Raw genomic sequence first — 18804 nt, forward strand, 5'->3', positions numbered from 1 at the left:
AACAACACTGTAGGAAACATTTTTCTCATTTTATAAGAAAAAACTTTCTAACAACCAAAGAAAGAATGGGAGGCAGCAAGCTTTCTGTCATGAGGCCTGTTGGAGTATGGGCTATAGCCATGGTGTCGATTCTTTTTCCCTCACTGACACTGAGCATTAGTTACAATGGCCCATAAAGGGGAAAGTTGCCTTCTCTTGCCCTTAGTTGGACATTACAGAGCTAGATTGTTTGGTGGAGGCAATAACTTAAGAAATAAATAACTGCATTGGGATCAGCATTGGGCTAATGAGCTTTAAGGTTTCCTCCAACCTTAAGGACCTACATATGATACTTACACATATGAAGTTTCTGTCCTGATTCTAACATAGCCTGTACTATGCTTGTCTGTGCTCTCAGCAGGTAGGGACATGGTGAGCTCCTCAAGGGATTTTCCCAAAGTACGAATCTCTTTGAGGTAGACAAGTTTCTCCCAGAGGATGAAAAGCATGTCGTAAAATGAGCATCGTGTTGTCCAGCTCTTCTCTATCACTGCTGATCTTCCATCTAGTCATTTTATTAGTTGCTGTATTAGTCTGTTCTCGTATTGCTATAAAGAACTACCTGAGACTGGGTGAGTTATGAAGAAGAGAGGTTTAGTTGACTCTCGGTTCCCAGGCTTGGCAGGAAGCATGACTGGGAGGCCTCAGGAAACTACAATAAGGGCGGAAGGCGAAGGGGAAGTAGGCACAATCTTCACGTGGTGGAGCAGGAGAGACTGAGAGAGCAAAGGGGGAAGTGCCACACACTTCTAAACCATCAGATGTCATGAGAACTCACTCACTATCATGAGAACAGCAAGGGGGAGATCACCCCATGATTCAGTCACCTCCCACCAGCCCCCTCCTCAATTAGACATGAGATTTGGTGGGGGGGGACACAAATCCAAACCACATCAGTTGCTTAGAGGGGGATGTTGGAGTCCCCAACTGTAATGTGGGTTTATCTATTTCTCCTTTCAACGCTTATCATTTTTTGCTTTTGCTTTTGCTGTTGTTTGGTGCATGCACATTTAGAATTGTTATGTCTTTCTGGTAAGTTGATTCTTTTATCATTATGTAATGTTCCTCTTTGTCTCTAGTAAATGTCTTTGCTTTGAATCTACCTTATCAGATATAAATGTAGCTACTCCTGATTTTTTAAAATTAATATGATATTCTTTTACTTTCATCCTACCTATGTTATTGAATTTCAAATGAGTCTCTTATAAGCAGCATGTATTTGGATCTTTTTAAAATTCACTCTGCCAATTTCTGTCTTTTGATTGTTGTATCTAGACAAGTTACACTTAAGATAATTACTGATATTAGCTAATATTACTGATATTGCTAATTGCTGATAAATTACTGATATTACTAATTACCTCTTAGGTGTGCAATTTTATTGTTTTCTGTTTTTTCCCTCTAGTTCTTATTCCTCTGTTTCTCTCTCTTGCCTTTCTTTGGGTTTCTTGAACATCTTTTAGAAATTCATCTTGATTTATTTACAAGACTTTCAAGTGTATCTCTTTGTATAATTCTTTTAAAGGTTGCTGTCAGTATTACACTATATGTATGTGACTTAACCATTTTGAGTGAAGTGTGGAAATCTTACTTTCATTTAGGTCTATTTACCTTCCATGATTTTAAATATAATTTGCATGAGTATCAGATAGGGTTTTATTTTTTGCTAGAACAGGTGAATATGACTTGTAAAATTCATGATGAGAATAGTCTATTGTATGTACACATATTTCTAATTGTTTCCACTGCACTTTCTTCCTTCTTGATGCTCCAAGATTCCTTTTTTTTATAATTTCCTTTTTATTTAAAGAACTTTCTTTAGCCAATCTTTAAGGATTTAACTGCTAGTGTCAAATTCTTTTAGCTTTCCTTTGTCTGAGAATGGTTTTATTTCCCCTTTATTCATGAAGGATAATTTTGCCAGATATAGAATTCATGACTGACAGTTCTTTTCTTTCAGCACTTGAACAATGTTGTGCCACTTCCAGCTGGCCTCCATGGTTTCAGATGAGAAATCTGCTGTCATTCATATTGGGTTCCCCTATAAGTGGTGCATAGTTCTTCCCTGGCTGCTTTTAGCATGTTTTGTTTGTCTCCAGTCGTCAGAAGTTCAATTATCATGTGTTGTGGTATGGATTTCTTTGGGTTTCTCTTTGGGGTTTGCTCAGCTTTTGAATCTGTAGATTTGTGTCTGCCAAATTTGGAAAGTTTTCATCCATTATTTATTCAAATACTATTTTAGGCCCTTTATTCTCCTCTCCTTCTGGCACTTCAGTGATACAAATGTTGGCTTTTTTGTTATAGTCTTACAAGCCTTGGAAGCTCCGTTCATTCTTTTTTCAGTCCATTTTCTGTATTCTCACATTGGTTAAATTCGTTGGTCTGTCCTAAAGTTCACTGATTCTATTCTGTCATCTCCCCTCTAATATTGAGATTATCTGTTGAGATTTCTGTTTCTGTTACTATATTTTTAGTTCTGTAATTTTCATTGGTTCTTTTTTATAACTTCTATTTATTGCTGAGATTTTCTATTTTTTGTTTTAAGAGAATTGGTAATTGATTTTTAAAACATTTTTATGACAACTGCTTTAAAGTCCTCTCAGATAATTCTGACATTTAATTCACCTTGGTTGGGATCAGTTGATTGGTTGTTCTTCCTCATCCAAGTTGTGATTTTTCTGGTTCTTGGTATAACAGATGATTTTTAAAATTGTATCTCAGACATTTTGTCTGTTATGTTAGGATATTCAGGGTCCTATTTAAATATTTTATTTTAGTAGGCACTCACTGTGTTTACATTTAGCACACAGGTCCTGGCCACTTTTGTGGACTGTGGTTTACATGACAGTTTCATTTTCAGAGACTTTACAATGTTATTTGGGTCTGTTTGGTGTATTTGGCACTGCTGGGGCTCTCACAGGTCTTTGCTGGTGCTGCTTAAGGGGGCAGAAGGACTTTCCCCAGACCAGGGCCACTAGATTTCTCTCCACTGATGAGTGGAGTCTCAGGTCTGTGGAGACAAAGAGGCTTCTTAGGCCATGCCCTTTAGGCAGAATCACTTTTTTCTTTTTTCTTTTTCTTTTTTTTTTTTTTTTTGAGATGGAGTCTCACTCTATTGCCCAGGCTGGAGTACAGTGGCACGAACTTGGCTCACTGCAACCTCCACCTCCCGGATTCAAGTGATTCTCCTGCCTCAGCCTCCCAAGTAGCTGGGACTACAGGCACCCACCACCACACCTGGCTAATTTTTGTATTTTTAGCAGAGACAGGGTTTCACCATATTGGCCAGGCTGGTCTTGAACTCCTGACCTTGTGATCTGCCTGCCTCGGCCTCCCAAAGTGCTGGGATTACAGGCATGAGCCACTGCACCCAGCCAGCAGAATTTCTTTTATTGGTGCCATGGGCTACCTCCTATGTCCCTGGGTTGGGGGAATGGAGTTTCAGGCCTATGAGATAGAGAGCCTTCCTGGACTGGGCTGGGCTGGGCTGGGCTGCTTGTTATGGCTGAGTTCCTCCCACCAGTGCCACCCCACTACCCTAGTATCTCTTTGTGAGGTATGGAAGTCTCAGACCCAGCAGGGAAGAAGAGCACTTCCCTTGGCTGCCTTTTTTCAGTTTTTTGGAAGCAGAACTCCCCCTCTATACCTTGTGTGAGTACTGCCAGGCTCACCTGGTGTTGTTGGAAGGGCTCTTGTTAAATCTGAGGGAGGAATGAGCCCACTGAGCTGCTTTCTGTTGCTAGGTTGGGGATCAGTAATGCTGGGCCCACGCTGCCTTCTGTTTGGTGGGAGGACAAAACACAAGAAATCTTCAGTTACTTTTATAACACTGCCCTGGCCTCCTCCCCCTTCCTTGCTTCTCTGGCCCCTTGTACAGTAATTGCTTGTTGAGTGACCCTCATGGTTGACTTGATGTTGTGCCTGGCACTTTGTCTGTACCTGAAGCACTCTAAAATTGTACCATTACAATGACTTGGGGGAGCCAAGCCCTACTTGTCTTTTCAGAACACATATCTTATGCTTGTGTTGTGTTCATTCAGTCAAAAGCCTGTATTTGATGGCTAGGCAGGTCTCACTTAAAAGAATAACAAGAAAGCAGAAAAGAAAAAAAAAAAAGAATTGAAAGCTCTTCTTCATTGTTCCATAGGTTCAGAAAAGCACAAAAACTCTGGGCAGCTCTCTAGTGGGATTTTCTTTTCCTCCCTAGTGTGAATATTCTTAAGAGCCAGGAGGCTTAACAAACTCTGGGTTCTTATGGGAGCAAATATGGGTATATCAGACAACATTTTCACAATTCCCAGCCATCTTTTTTTTTTTTTTTTTTACATATTTTTATCTCAAGTAAAAGGTCTTGTTGTCCATTATCAATACAGAGCTTCCTTCCTTTAAAATATTCATCTCTAAGGGTAGGCTTTTGGTTTTGATTTTGTTAAGGAAAGGGCTGTGGCATGCCCTCTGCCCACATGACCTTCCTCATCTGCCTGAGACGCCATCCTTCAGGCCCAGCCAATATTTTCCTCCTCCTTTGAAGCCTTCCCTAACTGCTCCTGCCCAGCGTCCTCACTCTCCTCTGAAGTCCTAACTGCACTCTCTGAACCATGTAATTTTATACTGTTTTGCTATCTCTCCTGCAAGGGCATTTGAACTCTTTTTTTCCCTTTTTTTTTTTTTTTTTTTGAGACAAGGTCTTGCTCTGTCACCCAGACTAGAGTGCAGTAGCACAATCATGGCTCACTGCAGCCTTGACCTCCTGGGCTCAAGCGACCTTCCTGCCTCAGCCTCCTGTGTAGCTGAGATTACAGGCATATGCCACCACTGCCTATATAATTTTTTTTTCCATAGATATGAGGATCTCACTTTGTTGCCCAGGCTTGTCTCTCATTCCTAGGCTCAAGCAATCTTCTCGAAGTGCTGGGATCACAGGCGTGAGCCACCACACCCAACCTCATTTAACCCTTGCTTAGTGTTTTAGTTAATTCCGTTTAGAATAAAACCCAAAATCTTTTCATGCTTTACAAGGACCTTTATAATCCTGCTACCTTCCAAACTCCCTACTCCTCCCTTCCTCCCTCCCTTGGCCTCAGCCACACTGCCGGTTCCGGTCCTTCAGATGCCAAACACACTTCTGAATCCCTAATACCTAGAACACTCAATGAATGTCTATTGAATTAATTAATTAATTTAAATAAAGTTTATTATCTCGCCATAAAAAATGAAGTCTGTGCTTATTTTAGAATTTCGGGAAATATAAAAATGTAGCTTTAAAAAGCCCTATAGGTTGGGTGTGGGGGCTTACGCCTGTAATCCCATCACTGTGGGAGGCCAAGGCAGGTGGATCACCTGAGGTCAGGAGTTTGAGACCAGCCTGGCCAACATAGTGAAACCCTGTCTCTACTAAAAACACAAAAATTAGCTGGGTGTGGTGGTACACGCCTGTAATCTCAGCTACTTAGGAGGCTGAGACAGGATAATCGTTTGAACCTGGGAAGCAGAGAGGCTGCAGTGAGCCAAGATTATGCCATTGCACTCCAGCGGGGGCAACAAAGCAAGACTTCATCTCAAAAAAAATAAATAAAAAGTAAAAAGCCCTATATAATTCCACATTTGAGAGGCAAAACATAATTTATACCTTTTAAGAAATATTTCTTTCCAGTCGTTTTATTATTTATGGCATTTTGGTTGGTGTGTTTTAATATGGTGTGTTCACAATGTATTTTACGCAGAATTTGACCTTTTTATGTGTGTATGCCTTGTTTTTCCTGTTATGTTTATTTATTTATACTGCTCGTTATTCAAAAATAATTTGAGGCCCTATTGTCAGAGTCATTTGAACCAGAATGACTCCATCTTGAATCGGGGCTGGGTAAAATAAGGTTGAGCCCTATTGAGCCGCATTCCCAGGAGGTTAGGCATTCGAAATCATGGAATGAGATAGGAGGTTGGCACAAGATACAGGTGACAAAGACCTTGCTGATACAACAAGTTGCAGTAAAAAAGCCAGCCAAAACCCACTGAAACCAAGATGGCCACAAAAGTGACCTCCAGTCATTCTTACTCTCCGTTCTATGCTAATTATAATGCATTAGCATGCTAAAAGACACGCCCACCAGCACCATGATAGTTTACAAATGCTATGGCAACATCAGGAAGTTATCCTATATGGTCTAAAAAGGGGGAGGAGCCCTCAGTTCTGGGAATTGCCCACCCCTCTCCTGGAGAATTCATGAATAATCCACCCTTTGTTTTGCATATGATCAATAAATAACTATAAGCAGTCGAGCAGCCCACGCTGCTGCCCTGCGTATGGAGTAGCCATTCTTTATTCCTTCACTTTCTTAATAAACTTGCCTTCACTTTACTCTATGGACTGGCCCCGAATTCTCTCTTGCACGAGGTCCAAGAACCCTCTCTTGGGGTCTGGATCAAGACCGCTTTCTGGTAACACTATGAGATATGGAAGTACATACAGTATTTCTTTCTGTTGCCTGCAGCATGCAATCCTGTGCTTTGTTCCTACCAAGTGTTTATGGAGTGAACAGGGAATTGAGTCAGGGGAAGCCTGTTTTCCAGTGGACGGCAGGTGGATGTGTGATTTTGTCTGACTTTTGGAAGCAGCCAGTACCTCCCACTGTTACCATGGTGTATCTTTGGAATTGAGTTCTGTCTCTGGTCATTTATTTGTTCCCATCTGTCTTTGTCTCTCCTTTCTGGAGGGGAACATGTCTGAAGGCCTGGTCTACAGTGATCTCCCTCTAGACCAGAACAGACTCATTCCATCCTGCAGATGTGTATTAATTACTCAAAGTGCTGTTTGCACGCAAAGAATGCTAAGTCCCAGCCCAGCATCTGGAACGTATCAACTCCTTCTTCTGTCCCATCCCCTAGAGGCATGGCCCAAACTGCTATAACCCTTCACCCTTCCAAGCTCTAGTACCCTCTGGCTTGGAGGTTGTAAAAAGGATGGCATGCATAGGTTTCTTATAAGCCAGGGCCCTAAAATCGTGCTTGTGGTGACTGGTGTAAGTGATTATACCACATTTCCTCCTGCCACAGGGTCATTATACAAGTTGTTCCTTTCACTAATACATTTCAAGCTCTCACACACATACACATACCTACTCCCCCAGCAGATCTCAGCTCTGATGTGGCATCTTCAGGGAAGTGTTCCCCAAACCCTGCATTTCATCATGTGACCTATTAAATGGTCTCAGAGGAAAGCACTGTATATCCTTCTTCCTTGCACTCATCACAGTTTATAAGTATATATTGTTGTATGTCTTGTTCTCCCATAAGACTGTAAGCTCAATGACAGGAGGGACTATATCTACTTTTTTTTTTTTTTTTTTTGAGACAGAGTCTCGCTGTCAGGCTGGAGTGCAGTAGTATGATTTCGGCTCACTGCAACCTCTGCCTCCTGGGTTCAAGCGATTCTCCTGCCTTTCTCAGCCTCAGTCCCTCAGTAGCTGGGACTACAGGTGTAAACTACCATATCTGGCTAATTTTTATGTTTTTGTTACAGATGGGGTTTCACCATGTCGTCCAGGCTGGTCTTGAACTCCTGACCTCAGGTGATCCACTCGCCTCAACCTCTCAAAGTGCTGGGATTACAGGCGTCAGCCATTGCACCCGACCATATCTAGTTTTGTTCACAGTGTCTCCAGTGCTTATCCCAATGCCTAGAGCATGGCAGCGCTCAGTTAATGTTTTTTGAATAAATGAATGAAGAATGGACATTTGGATTGAGGCAGTGAAGAGTACTAGTTAAGAGAGTGAGATTTGGAGCCAGATATTCGGAGTGCAAACCCAGACGCATGACCTTGGATAGTATCATTACCTCTCTCCACCACTGTTTCTCTGCCTATAACATGGAAATAACAATACCACCTATCTCATAGCGTTATTGTGAAGATCAAGTGAGGGACTCTGTGTGAAGAGCTTCAATCAAAGCCACAGTAAGTCCTCAACATAGATTAACTATTAGTTTCTACTCTTTTGGCCAATAGAAATATTACTGTAGTAAATATTATTTTACATATTTTGATCCACTTTTTATGAGTGTTCAGTAGATGAAATTCCTGTAAGTTGAATTGTTGCATCAGAAGGTTAATTTATTTGGAATTAATTATTGTGTCTAGAGTGAGGGAGAGTTCATATTTAACCCTAATTACAGAAAAAAAATATTTAAAAAAATAGAGTGAGAGAGAGGTTTAATTTTTCACTTTTCCCAATGGAGAGGTGTGGGAGGCCAAGACCTCTGTTAGTTCATTAAATATTTATTTTTATTTATTTATTTTTTAAAGACAGGGTCTCACTATGTTTCTCACACTGGTCTTGAACTCCTGGGCTCAAGCAATCCTCCCTCGTCAGCCTCCCAAAGTACTGGGATTACAGGCATAAGCCACCACACCTGGGCACCCCTGTTAGTTTCTGAGTCTGCAGAATTAAGACACTTAACATGTAGTTAGTGGTGGCAAGCACTTACTTAGCTCCTTAAAGGGAAGATGTCACAGCTCCCTAAGGCCCACCTATTGCTCATTCTCACCGAGATGGCAGAGCTTAGACAGCCAGGACTGAATTAGAGGAGTCTGCTGTATCTCCCCTGCTTTCAAACCCAGGATTATGGGGAGTCATATCATTAATACAGTAGTTTCCAGCTCTGCCTCACATGACAGTGTCACTATTCCATAAGCGCCCTGTGATCTACACTTGATTTCTAGAAGTCCTGATGTCTGGATCCTTGTTAACAGATTTTTACCTGTGCTATAAGCCTAGAGCTTTTCAATTTAATATAGGGGCTTTCCATGCAATAAAGATTTCCGGCTTGGGGCCTCTTCAGTAGCAGGCCAGGCCATGGCCTCTTATGCTAGCTAGTTACCCCAATACCATTTTACAAATTTCTCATAAATACAAGGGCCTATTTCTGGTCTCTATTCTGTTCCTCTAATTCTGTAGAAGATCTTTCTTCATTTCATTCTCACTGTTTTTGTTTTCCAAAAAACCCTTGGCTATAGTCTCATTCAAGAAAACTGGAGAATTAACTTGTCCAAATTGTGCCCTCAACCCCTGCAAACATGCTTGTCTACATGCATGTGCATGCATGCCCACACACGCTCACACACACAACACTCTCACACTCATTTTTCCACTAGAATTTTCACTGGAATTATATTGAACCTTTGGGATAGTTTGGAGAGGATTGATTTCTTTTCAGTACCAAATTTCCCATAGAACATGGAATATTGTTCCTTTTATTCAGGCCTTCTGTTTTATGTCCTTCAGTACAATTTTATAGTTCCCGTATGTAGGTCTCATGCATTTGGTATTCTTTGTTGCCATTGTCAGTAGGGCCTTATTTATTATATTTTTTCAGTTGGTTATTACTGAATATAGGAACACCATTTTTTACTTTTGCTACTTACTCATAGGAAGAGGTGAACTGAGAACATTTGAGACAGATGGCTAAGCTGATTTTAGCTGCCATGTTACAGGCAGAGTGCTAAATCAGATCCTATAAACAACTCCTAGGCAGGGATTAGAATGACCTATGGGTTGTTCACAGGGCGTGAAGTAGACACAATGGGCCAATAACACCTTTACCTGGTGTGATTGCTAAATAGCACTGGATACAGATTTAGCTTTTAACTTATAAATATTATTCCTGAACAATCCAGATTGGTTTGCAGAATAATTTATAGCAGCCTAGGCAAGGTGGTATTGAAGCATCTTTTTAGATGATCCACTTTTATCTGTTTTAGAAGGTTTGGATTTTCTTAGAGTGCCTTCCTTACAGCATGTATTACCAGTTTCATGCTGCTACTAGCCTAGGGCCTGAAGCTATACAAACTGTCTTTTGATTTTTTGTCTTTGTCATCAAGATAAGATCTTGTACTGCTTATTTATTTATTTATTTATTTATTTATTTATTTATTTTGAGGTGGAATCTCACTCTGTCACCCAGGCTGGAATGCAGTGGTGTGATCTTGGCTCACTGCAACCTCTGCCTCCCAGGTTCAAGCAATTCTCCTGCCTCAGCTTCCCAAGGAGCTGGGATTACAGGTATGCGCCACCATGCCTGGCTATTTTTTGTATTTTTAGTAGAGACGAGGTTTTGCCATGTTGGCCAGGCTGGTCTCGAACTCCTGACCTCAAGTGATCTGCCTGCCTTGGCCTCCCAAAGTGCTGGGATTACAGGGGTGAGCCACCATACCTGGCCTTTTTATTTTTAATATAACCATTTTCTAGTGATATAGTTCACATGCCATACAACTCACCTAATGAAAGCATACAATTCCATGGTTTTTAATGCAGTCACAGAGTTGGACACCCATCACCACAGTTGAGTTTAGGACATTTTCCTTGCCCTAAAGAGAAACTCTGTACTGATGAGTAGTCAGTCCCATTTCCCCCAATCCTCCTCAGCCGCCGATAACCACAAATCCACTTTCTGTCTCTGTGGATTTGCCTATTCTGTCCATTTCCTATAAAAGGAACAATACACTATGTGGTCTTTTGTGTCTGGCTCTTTTCACTTCTCACAATGTTTTCAAAGTTCATTTGTGTTGTCGCATGTATCAGTACTTCATTCCTTTTTATTGCTGAATAATATTCTGCTAGACGGATACATTACATTTGACTTATTTATTCATCAGTTGATGGACATCTGAGTTATTTATACTTTTTGACTATTATGAATAATGCTACTATGAATATGCATATACAAGGTTTTCTGTGGACATATGCGGACATTTCTCTTGGGTATATACCTAGGAGTGAGATTGCTGAAACATATGGTAACTCTATGTTTAAACTTTTGAGGAACTGCCAAACTGTTTTCCAAATCAACTGCACCATTTTACATTCCCACCAGCATTGCAGGAAGGCTCTGATTTCTCCACAACCTTGCCAATCCTTGTTATTATTTGTCTTTTTGGTGATTGCTGTCCTAGTGGGTGGGAAGTGATACCTCTTTGTGGTTTTGATTTGTATTTTCCTGATGGCTAAAACTTACTGTTTCTTGACTCTTTTTTTTTTTTTTTTTTTTGACAGAGTCTCACTCTGTTGCCCAGGCTGGAGTGCAGTGGTGCAATCTCGGCTCACTGCAACCTCCATCTCCCAGGTTCAAGTGATTCTCCTGCCTCAACCTCCCGAGTAGCTGGGATTACAGGCACCCACCACCACGTCCAGCTAATTTTTGTATTTTTAGTAGAGACGGGGTTTTACCATGTTGGCCAGGCTGGTCTTAAACTCCTGACCTCAGGTGATCCACCCGCCTCAGCCTCCCAAAGTGCTGGGATTAAAGGCATGAGCCACCACGCCCAGCCAACTCTAACATTTAAGAGCTCTCTTTTGCCTTTCCTTGGAGCTATCCTGGCTAGATTCGTGATAGGGGTTTCACACTTATTTTTTCTCTGTAGATTCCAGAAACCCACACATGTAGACAACGTGCCTTATGATTATTGTTATTCTTGCCGAAGGGGTGAGGCCTAAACAGAATCTCAGGAGGAAAAAAGAATCTAGAATGTGTGCAGCATATGTCCAAAAAAGAAAATTGGTTGTTTAGATATCTCAATCAATCATACACCCTTATTACAGGCATTACAAAACTCAAACTAAATCAGGAAACAATTTTTTTGACTGGAAGCCCTCATTTATCACTAACTCTTAGTGATTCACTTGAAGAAAAATTAAGGTGTCCTATTTGACATGAAAATGCTGCCTGTAGTCTTGTTCTCTATGAGCATATGCTGATTGACTTAAGATGGCAGTGTTAAGAATGGATGGGTAAGAAGGAAGTATAGTGTGTACTTATAATAAAGATTGCGGCCAGACGCGGTGGATCATGCCTGTAATTCCAGCACTTTGGGACCCTGAGATGGGTGGATCACTTGAGGTCAGGAGCTCGAGACCAGCCTGGCCAACATGGTGAAACCCGTCTCTATTAAAAATATAAAAATTAGCTGGGCGTGGTGGCAGGTGCCTGTAATCCCATCTACTTGGGAGGTTGAGGCAGGAGAGTTGCTTGAACCCGGGAGGTAGAGGTTGCAGTGAGCTGAGATAGCACTGCTGCACTCCAGCTTGGGCAACAGAGCAAGACCCTGTCTCAAAAAAAAAAAATCTCTAAGCTAAGGGTACAAGTGCCAACAGAACTGAGGTTACTCAGAGAATTACCTATAAGGAGATAAGAAAAGAGAAAATACATAGCAAGTTATCAAAGATAAGAGAAAGAAATGGAAGAAAAAGCCAATGCTTTTGTCAATGTGGGGGCCTCTAAAACCTGAGCTTCAGAGATTAAAGAGAACTGGAGGCTCAGAAAGGCTTAGTGTGGCAAGTGGTATAATAAACTGGCTGCCCTGTATTCAGTGCTTGCTGTATGTAAGGCATGAGGCCAAGTGTGGCACATAAATTCTCGCATTTATTCCTCATAGCCCCCTATTTCATAGGTGAGGAAAACAAAGTTCAGAGACATTATGTGGCCTTCTGAAGTCCACAGGTGGTATTTGAAACCGAGTCTTTCTGGATTTTAATGACTCAGAACTAAGGGTGTTTCTGCAAAGTAATGGAATATAGCAGGACTATTCTAGTCTGAGTATAAATAGAATAAGAAGAAAGTAGAGATTTCTTAGTAAACTGCCAAGAGAAAGACCCAGATTACAGGCAATGTTAGACTCAGATAACTATATGAGAGAATTAAGACTAAGGGTTCTCTAAGAAAAGGCTAGGACTTACAAAGACTTAGATGGTCTCTATAATTATATGGGAAAACCAATGACCGACTTATCCATGCACGCATGAAACTGTGTGTGAGTAGCATTCTCGCCGTACCCTTCATAGCCCAATAAGCTCTCCCATCTGGAGCTGAGTAGGGCTGTTACTTTCAAGACTGGCGTTGTTATATTTTCCTGGGAGGAGTGAGGCATTGTCAGAGAGAATAAAAAGGAAAAGATGACATGACTCCTGTCAAAGCTCTAGGAAGGAGGTCAGTCCCTTGGGTGACGGAGGTGGACAATGAAAGGCTTGCGAGGCCTTGTCTTTTACTCCAGCTGGTGATATGGCCTTACAAGGTGTGGCTGCAACGAACATTCTGACTTATAACACAAAAAGGCCATCCAACCCCCACGTTTCTCAAAGCAGCATCACTACTAAGTGATGCTTTGGCAGTTTTCAGAGCAGAGCCAGCATAAGGAACCATTGCTTGTCCTAGTAGCTCCTCCCTGAGACACGCCTTTATGACTGAGACCTCCTGGAGCCAGGGCCTGGCTGGGAGAATGAGCAGTTTCCTGAACTGGACAGCTTGGGGATTATAAAGATCAAAAGTCCTGGGTGCATCACCCTTCATTCATCACATGTTAATAGGGGCTAGTTTGGACTCTGGCCAGGGGTGGAAAATTCTTCCTGCACCTCCTTTTACAGGCTTTGTGTCAATCAGCCTTTGTTTCCTCGGTTGGGATTTGTCTCAGGAGAATCCCAAACCATTCCAATATGGAACAATCACAAAGGCATAGACTGTCAGAATTAATAGGCACTTAGAGGGCCATGCAGTCATCACCAAGCATTTTGCCAAAGCTTGGAAGTGAGCAGCTTGGTTTGAGGCATGCTACAGAGTCAGTAAGACCCATGTTATGGGACAGGCGTAGCCGCAGGAGCACCCCTTGCTTGCACCACACCTATTTTTTTTGAACCAGCGTCTCAGTCTGTCATCTAGGCTGGACTGCAGTGGCACAATCTCGGTTCACTGCAACCTCCACCCAGGTTCAAGTGATTCTCATGCCTCAGCTTCCTGAATAGCTGGGATTACAGCATGCATCACCATGCCTGGCTAATTTTCGTATTTTTAGTAGAGACAGGGTTTCACCATGTGGGCCATGCTGGTCTCGAACTCCTGACCTCAAGTGATCTGCCTGCCTTGGCCTCCCAAAATGCTGGGATTACAGACGTGAGCCACTGCGCCACACCTTTTTTTATGAAAAACTCTGGGCTTTTAAAAAATGAACATTTAAGTTATATCTTCATAAGGAATTGTGACAGAGAGACATTGGTGGACGGTGAGGAGAACAGAGAGACCGTGCAGATTTAGATTTTGAGCGTATCTCCCACCTCAGCCCCACCTGAAGGAAGACGTGTTGAGGGTCTCTAAGACTACCCACAGGTTTGGTAATGTGCTAGAAGGAATTACAGGGTGTAGCATATAGTTATACTTGTGGCTAAGATTTATTACAGGGAAAGGGTACAAAGCGAAATCAATGAAGGGGAAAGCTACGTGGGGGAGTCCAGAGAAAACCAGGCGCTTCCACGGTCCTCTCCCAGTATAGTCACAAAGGATGTGCTGAATTCCTCCAGCAACAAATTATTCAACAAATGTTGTCTACCAGGCTGGGCACAGTGGCTCACACCTGTAATCCCAGCACTTCGGGAGGCCAAGGCAGGCAGATCACCTGAGGTCAGGAGTTCAAGACCAGCCTGGCCAACATGGTGAAACCATCTCTACTAAAAATACAAAAATTAGCTGGGCATTGTGGCACATGCCTGTAATCCCAGCTACTTGGGAGGCTGAGGCAGGAGAATCACTTGAACCCGGGAGGCAGAGGCTGCAGCGAGCCAAGATGGCACCACTGCACTCCAGCCTGGGCGACAGAGCAAGACTCCGTCTCAAGAAAAAAAAAAAATGTTGTCTACCAGAGAAACTCATCAGACTCAGTGCCCAAGGTTTCTACACGGGGGTTGGTCGCATAGACACCCTCTGCCTAGCATGTACAAACACTCCAGACTTCCAGAAGGAAAACTGGTATTCAGTATAAGTATAAACCATGTTGTTTGCACAAATATGACCTAGGCCTAGTGAGCCACTCTTATCATTTAGTTTCATATCGGTATAGGGAACTCTTTACCAGGCAAGTTCGCAGAAGTCAGCCAAGATCCAGCCTTTCGAGGCAGGCCTTTCTCAGGATAGCAATCTCAGGCCCTCTATGTGGATGCTTTACTACACAGAAAGGTAACCTCATTTCATTCTTCATTGTTAGAACTTAGTAAATTGCCATGAATAAGGTAAATGGAATTGTTTATGATCAAAAACCTTACAGTCACTTTTCTAATAGGTCACCTCTATCTGAATGTCCTAAGATACTTCAAACCTAGCATGTCCAACACTGAACTCATTATCCTCCCCACATTCTGGCTGTTTCTTTTGCACACATGTTCCTAGTGAACAGCTCCCCCGTCTCTCCTATTGCCGAATTTATTCTTAACGTCTACCTCTGTTATACCCCCCGCAACTTAACGAGTTGCCGAGTCCTAGAGTTTTACTGCTTAAATATCTCTCGGTTTTCTTCCTTAGCCCTACTGCCACTTCCTTGGTTCAATTTTGTCATCTTGCTGTAGGACAGTGGCTTTGTAATAGGACTTTCTCTTTTTTTTTTTTTTTTTTTGGAGAGGAGTTTTGTTTTTGTTGCCCAGGCTGGAGTGCAATGGTGCGATTTCGGCTCACTGCAACCTCTGCCTGCAGGGTTCAAGAGATTCTCCTGAAGAGATTCTCCTGCCTCAGCCTACCAAGTAGCTGGGATTACAGGTACCTGCCACCACGCCCAGCTAATTTTTTGTATTTTTAATAGAGACGGGTTTTCACCATGTCACCCAGGCTGGTCTCGAACCTCTGACCTCAGGTGATCCGCCTGCCTCGGCCTCCCAAAGTGCTGGGATTACAGACGTGAGCTAACTTGCCCTGCCAGTAATGGGTCTTTCTCTATATAATTGGTCTCTGTATCTGCAAGTTCCACACCACACCCACAGATTCAACCAATTTTGGATCAAAAATCTTTGAAAAATAAAACACAATCAAAAATAACAATATATCTATGTTGGGTTAAGATAAAAAATTATTTTTAATAGAAAAGTATTTTTTAAAAAAGAAAATTAAATAACAATACAATTAAAAATTATACAAATTTTAAAAATATAGTATAGCAACTATTTACATAGTTTACATTGTATTAAGAATTATTGGTGATCTAGAGATGATTTAAAATGCAGGAGAGGCTGTGTGTAGATTGTATGCAAATCCCATGCCATTTTATACAAGGGACTTGAGCATCCATGGATTTTGATACCCATAGGGGTCCTGGAACCAATTCCTCCCTTCACCCACTCTCTGCACATACCAAGGGACAACTAGAATCACTCTTTTTTCCCCACTCATCATCTATGCTGTACTGCTAGCAGTTTTTTTCTCAGTTTTCCTTTTTCTTAAAAACTACTTTTTAACTTTCTGAGATTCACTAAACTATTTATTTATTTTTTTTAGACGGAGTTTCACTCTTGTTGCCCAGCCTAGAGTGCAATGGCGTGATCTCAGCTCACTGCAACCTCTGCCACCTGGGTTCAAGCGATTCTCCTGCCTCAGCCTCCCGAGTAGCTGGGATTACAGGTGCGTGGCACCACGCTCGGCTAATTTTCGTATTATTATTATTATTTTTTTTAGTAGAGATGGGATTTCACCACGTTGGCCAGGCTGGCCTTGAACTCCTGATCTCAGGTGATCTGCCTGCCTCGGCCTCCCAAAGTGCTGGGATTACAGGCGTGAGCCACTGCGCCCGGCCAAACTATTTCTTTTATTCAAAAAGTAATAAATGCACATGGTAGAAATCCAAACAGTACTGAAAGATATGCAATAAAAAGTAAGTTCTCAGCTGGGAGTGGTGGCTCAGGCCTGTAATCACAGCACTTTGGGGGGCTAAGGGGGGCGGATCACCTGACATCAGGAGTTTGAGACTAGCCTGGTCAACATGACAAAACTCCATCTCTACTAAAAATACAAAAATTAGCTGAGTGTGGTGGTGGGTGCCTGTAGTCCAAGTTACTCAGGAGGCTGAGGCAGGAGAATCACTTGAACCTGGGAGGTTCTATGAGCCCAGATCGCTACACTGCACTCCAGCCTGGGTTGCAAAGTGAGACTCCGTCTCAAAAACAACAAAAAAAGTAAGTTCTCTCATGGTTCCCTTCCCCAGAGATCCTTACTGTTGACATTTGTTGTCTCTCCTTCTAAAAGTTTTCTCTGCCTGTAAAAGCATATCCTTAAAACATACACGCTTTCCACACCTCACACACAAGTGGGAATCCACTGTACACACTGGTCTGCACTCGGCTCTTTTCACTGACTATGTTACCTTAGAGAGCTTTTCTCATCTGTAAATGCTGGTCTCTCATTCTGTTAGAGCACTGTAGTATTCCAGTGGATGAACGTAATTTATTTAACCAGTTTTCTCTTGATGGATATTTAAGTTATTCCTAGGTTCCTGCTATTCTAAAGAGTCACCTTTTGAAAACGCAAATGTGCTGGGTCCGTCCCTGGCTCAGGCATCTTAAATGACTTCCTGCTGTTTACAGCTAGGCCTCCAGCTGGGGAGTCATGGATGCGAGCAGGTTGCCAGGGATACCCGAGGCCTCAAGAGAAATAATGGCATGTGTTCCTGGAGTTCTATTAAAAATGTTAATTGAACTGCTAAGTGGTTAAGATGTTTTATATGGAGTCAACACAATTCTATTATGGTGTCAAATATAGAATTCTCATGAATTTTTCAGATGGTGGTGGGAGACTTCAAAAGAAATTTGTGGAGGTTTTTTCAAGCTCCACTTCCAGATTCCCCTAAAGGCTCATGTTTTCCTTTCTTGCCTGAAGGACATCAGTGGAAAGATCTGAGCACCCAAGTCCACAGGATACAGCCAGAACCTACTGGCATAGATTTGAGAGTCCACGTTTGATGCACATAGAACTACTTGCTATTTTTCCTATTCCCTTTGCCTGGAAGGTTTCTGTCCTTTTCCATCTGGTATACTTACTACTCATCCCAAAAGGCAGTAAGTACAGCCTACTGCTGAAAAGTATGGACTTTGGAGCCAGACTGCCTGGGTTTGAATCCTGACCATGTCATGTTTCTAGCTGTGTGATCTCGGGCAAGTTACTTAGCCTCTCTGAGACTCAATGATCTCATTGTAAAATGTAGGCACTGAAAGTCACTGGTAAGACTGTTATGAGGTATAAGTGGGTTAATATACGTAAAGTGCTTAGAACAGTGTTTGGTACGTGGTTAGCACTTGATGAAGGTATTGTTGTTAATGTTATTATTTTTATTACTCAAGGTCTAGTTTCCATGATTCTCCCAGGTACCTTCTTCTGCCTTCCCATAACATCTGCTTACAGTGCTCAGCACAATATTCTGTGCTTTCTCCTCCCCTTTAGGGACGTGCTCTTTTGCAGAGAGGACCCTGTCTTATTTATCCTCATATCCCTTGTGTGGGATGCGTACTAGACGATCAGTTGCTGTTGAATAGGTGTTAACTGAATGAGATAATAATTATAATAATAACAATTATTATAATAATAATCTGAATTATTATATCTGTCTGTCTATTTGATTATGCAGTGACCAATGATTTTTGGTCCTAAAGGGGTTTTCACAGACCCCAACATGGTTTGTAAATAAAAACTTCACTGTAGAAACCATTCACACTAAACCAGTGCTTCTCAGACTGCGTTCATGCTTTATGGGCGTTTTCCGAACACAGGTTCCCTAGGTTTGGGAAATTCTAGGTTACATAAAAGTAAACAGATATCTTAGAGCCTTTTCTAGGCTCATGTCCATAGAGGAATGAGTGGAATGTGGGATTCAGTTAGTAAATTTCTTACTTTTTTGACCAGAGCACTTTTTTTTTTTTTTTCACGGAAGGTGAAAACATCTAGTGGGTTAATTCTATGGAATATAGTTGTTGATAAAT

General features: G+C 41.9%; 1 protein-coding gene across 3 annotated transcripts in view; it reads left to right on the forward strand.

Annotated features, from left to right (window-relative positions):
• Positions 1-18804, forward strand: part of TGM3 (transglutaminase 3) — a 133260-nt gene that overhangs the window by 10230 nt on the left and 104226 nt on the right. The window contains exon 3 of one of the 3 annotated variants that reach the window (XM_063803237.1): positions 7559-7991. The exons of the other annotated variants lie outside the window; for them this stretch is intronic. The gene's annotated coding sequence lies outside the window, so the exon portion shown is untranslated. The remainder of the gene's footprint in view (positions 1-7558; positions 7992-18804) is intronic. 3 annotated transcript variants of the gene reach the window in all.

Source organism: Pan troglodytes, chromosome 21, assembly GCF_028858775.2.
Source record: "Pan troglodytes isolate AG18354 chromosome 21, NHGRI_mPanTro3-v2.0_pri, whole genome shotgun sequence".
NCBI lineage: Eukaryota > Metazoa > Chordata > Mammalia > Primates > Hominidae > Pan > Pan troglodytes.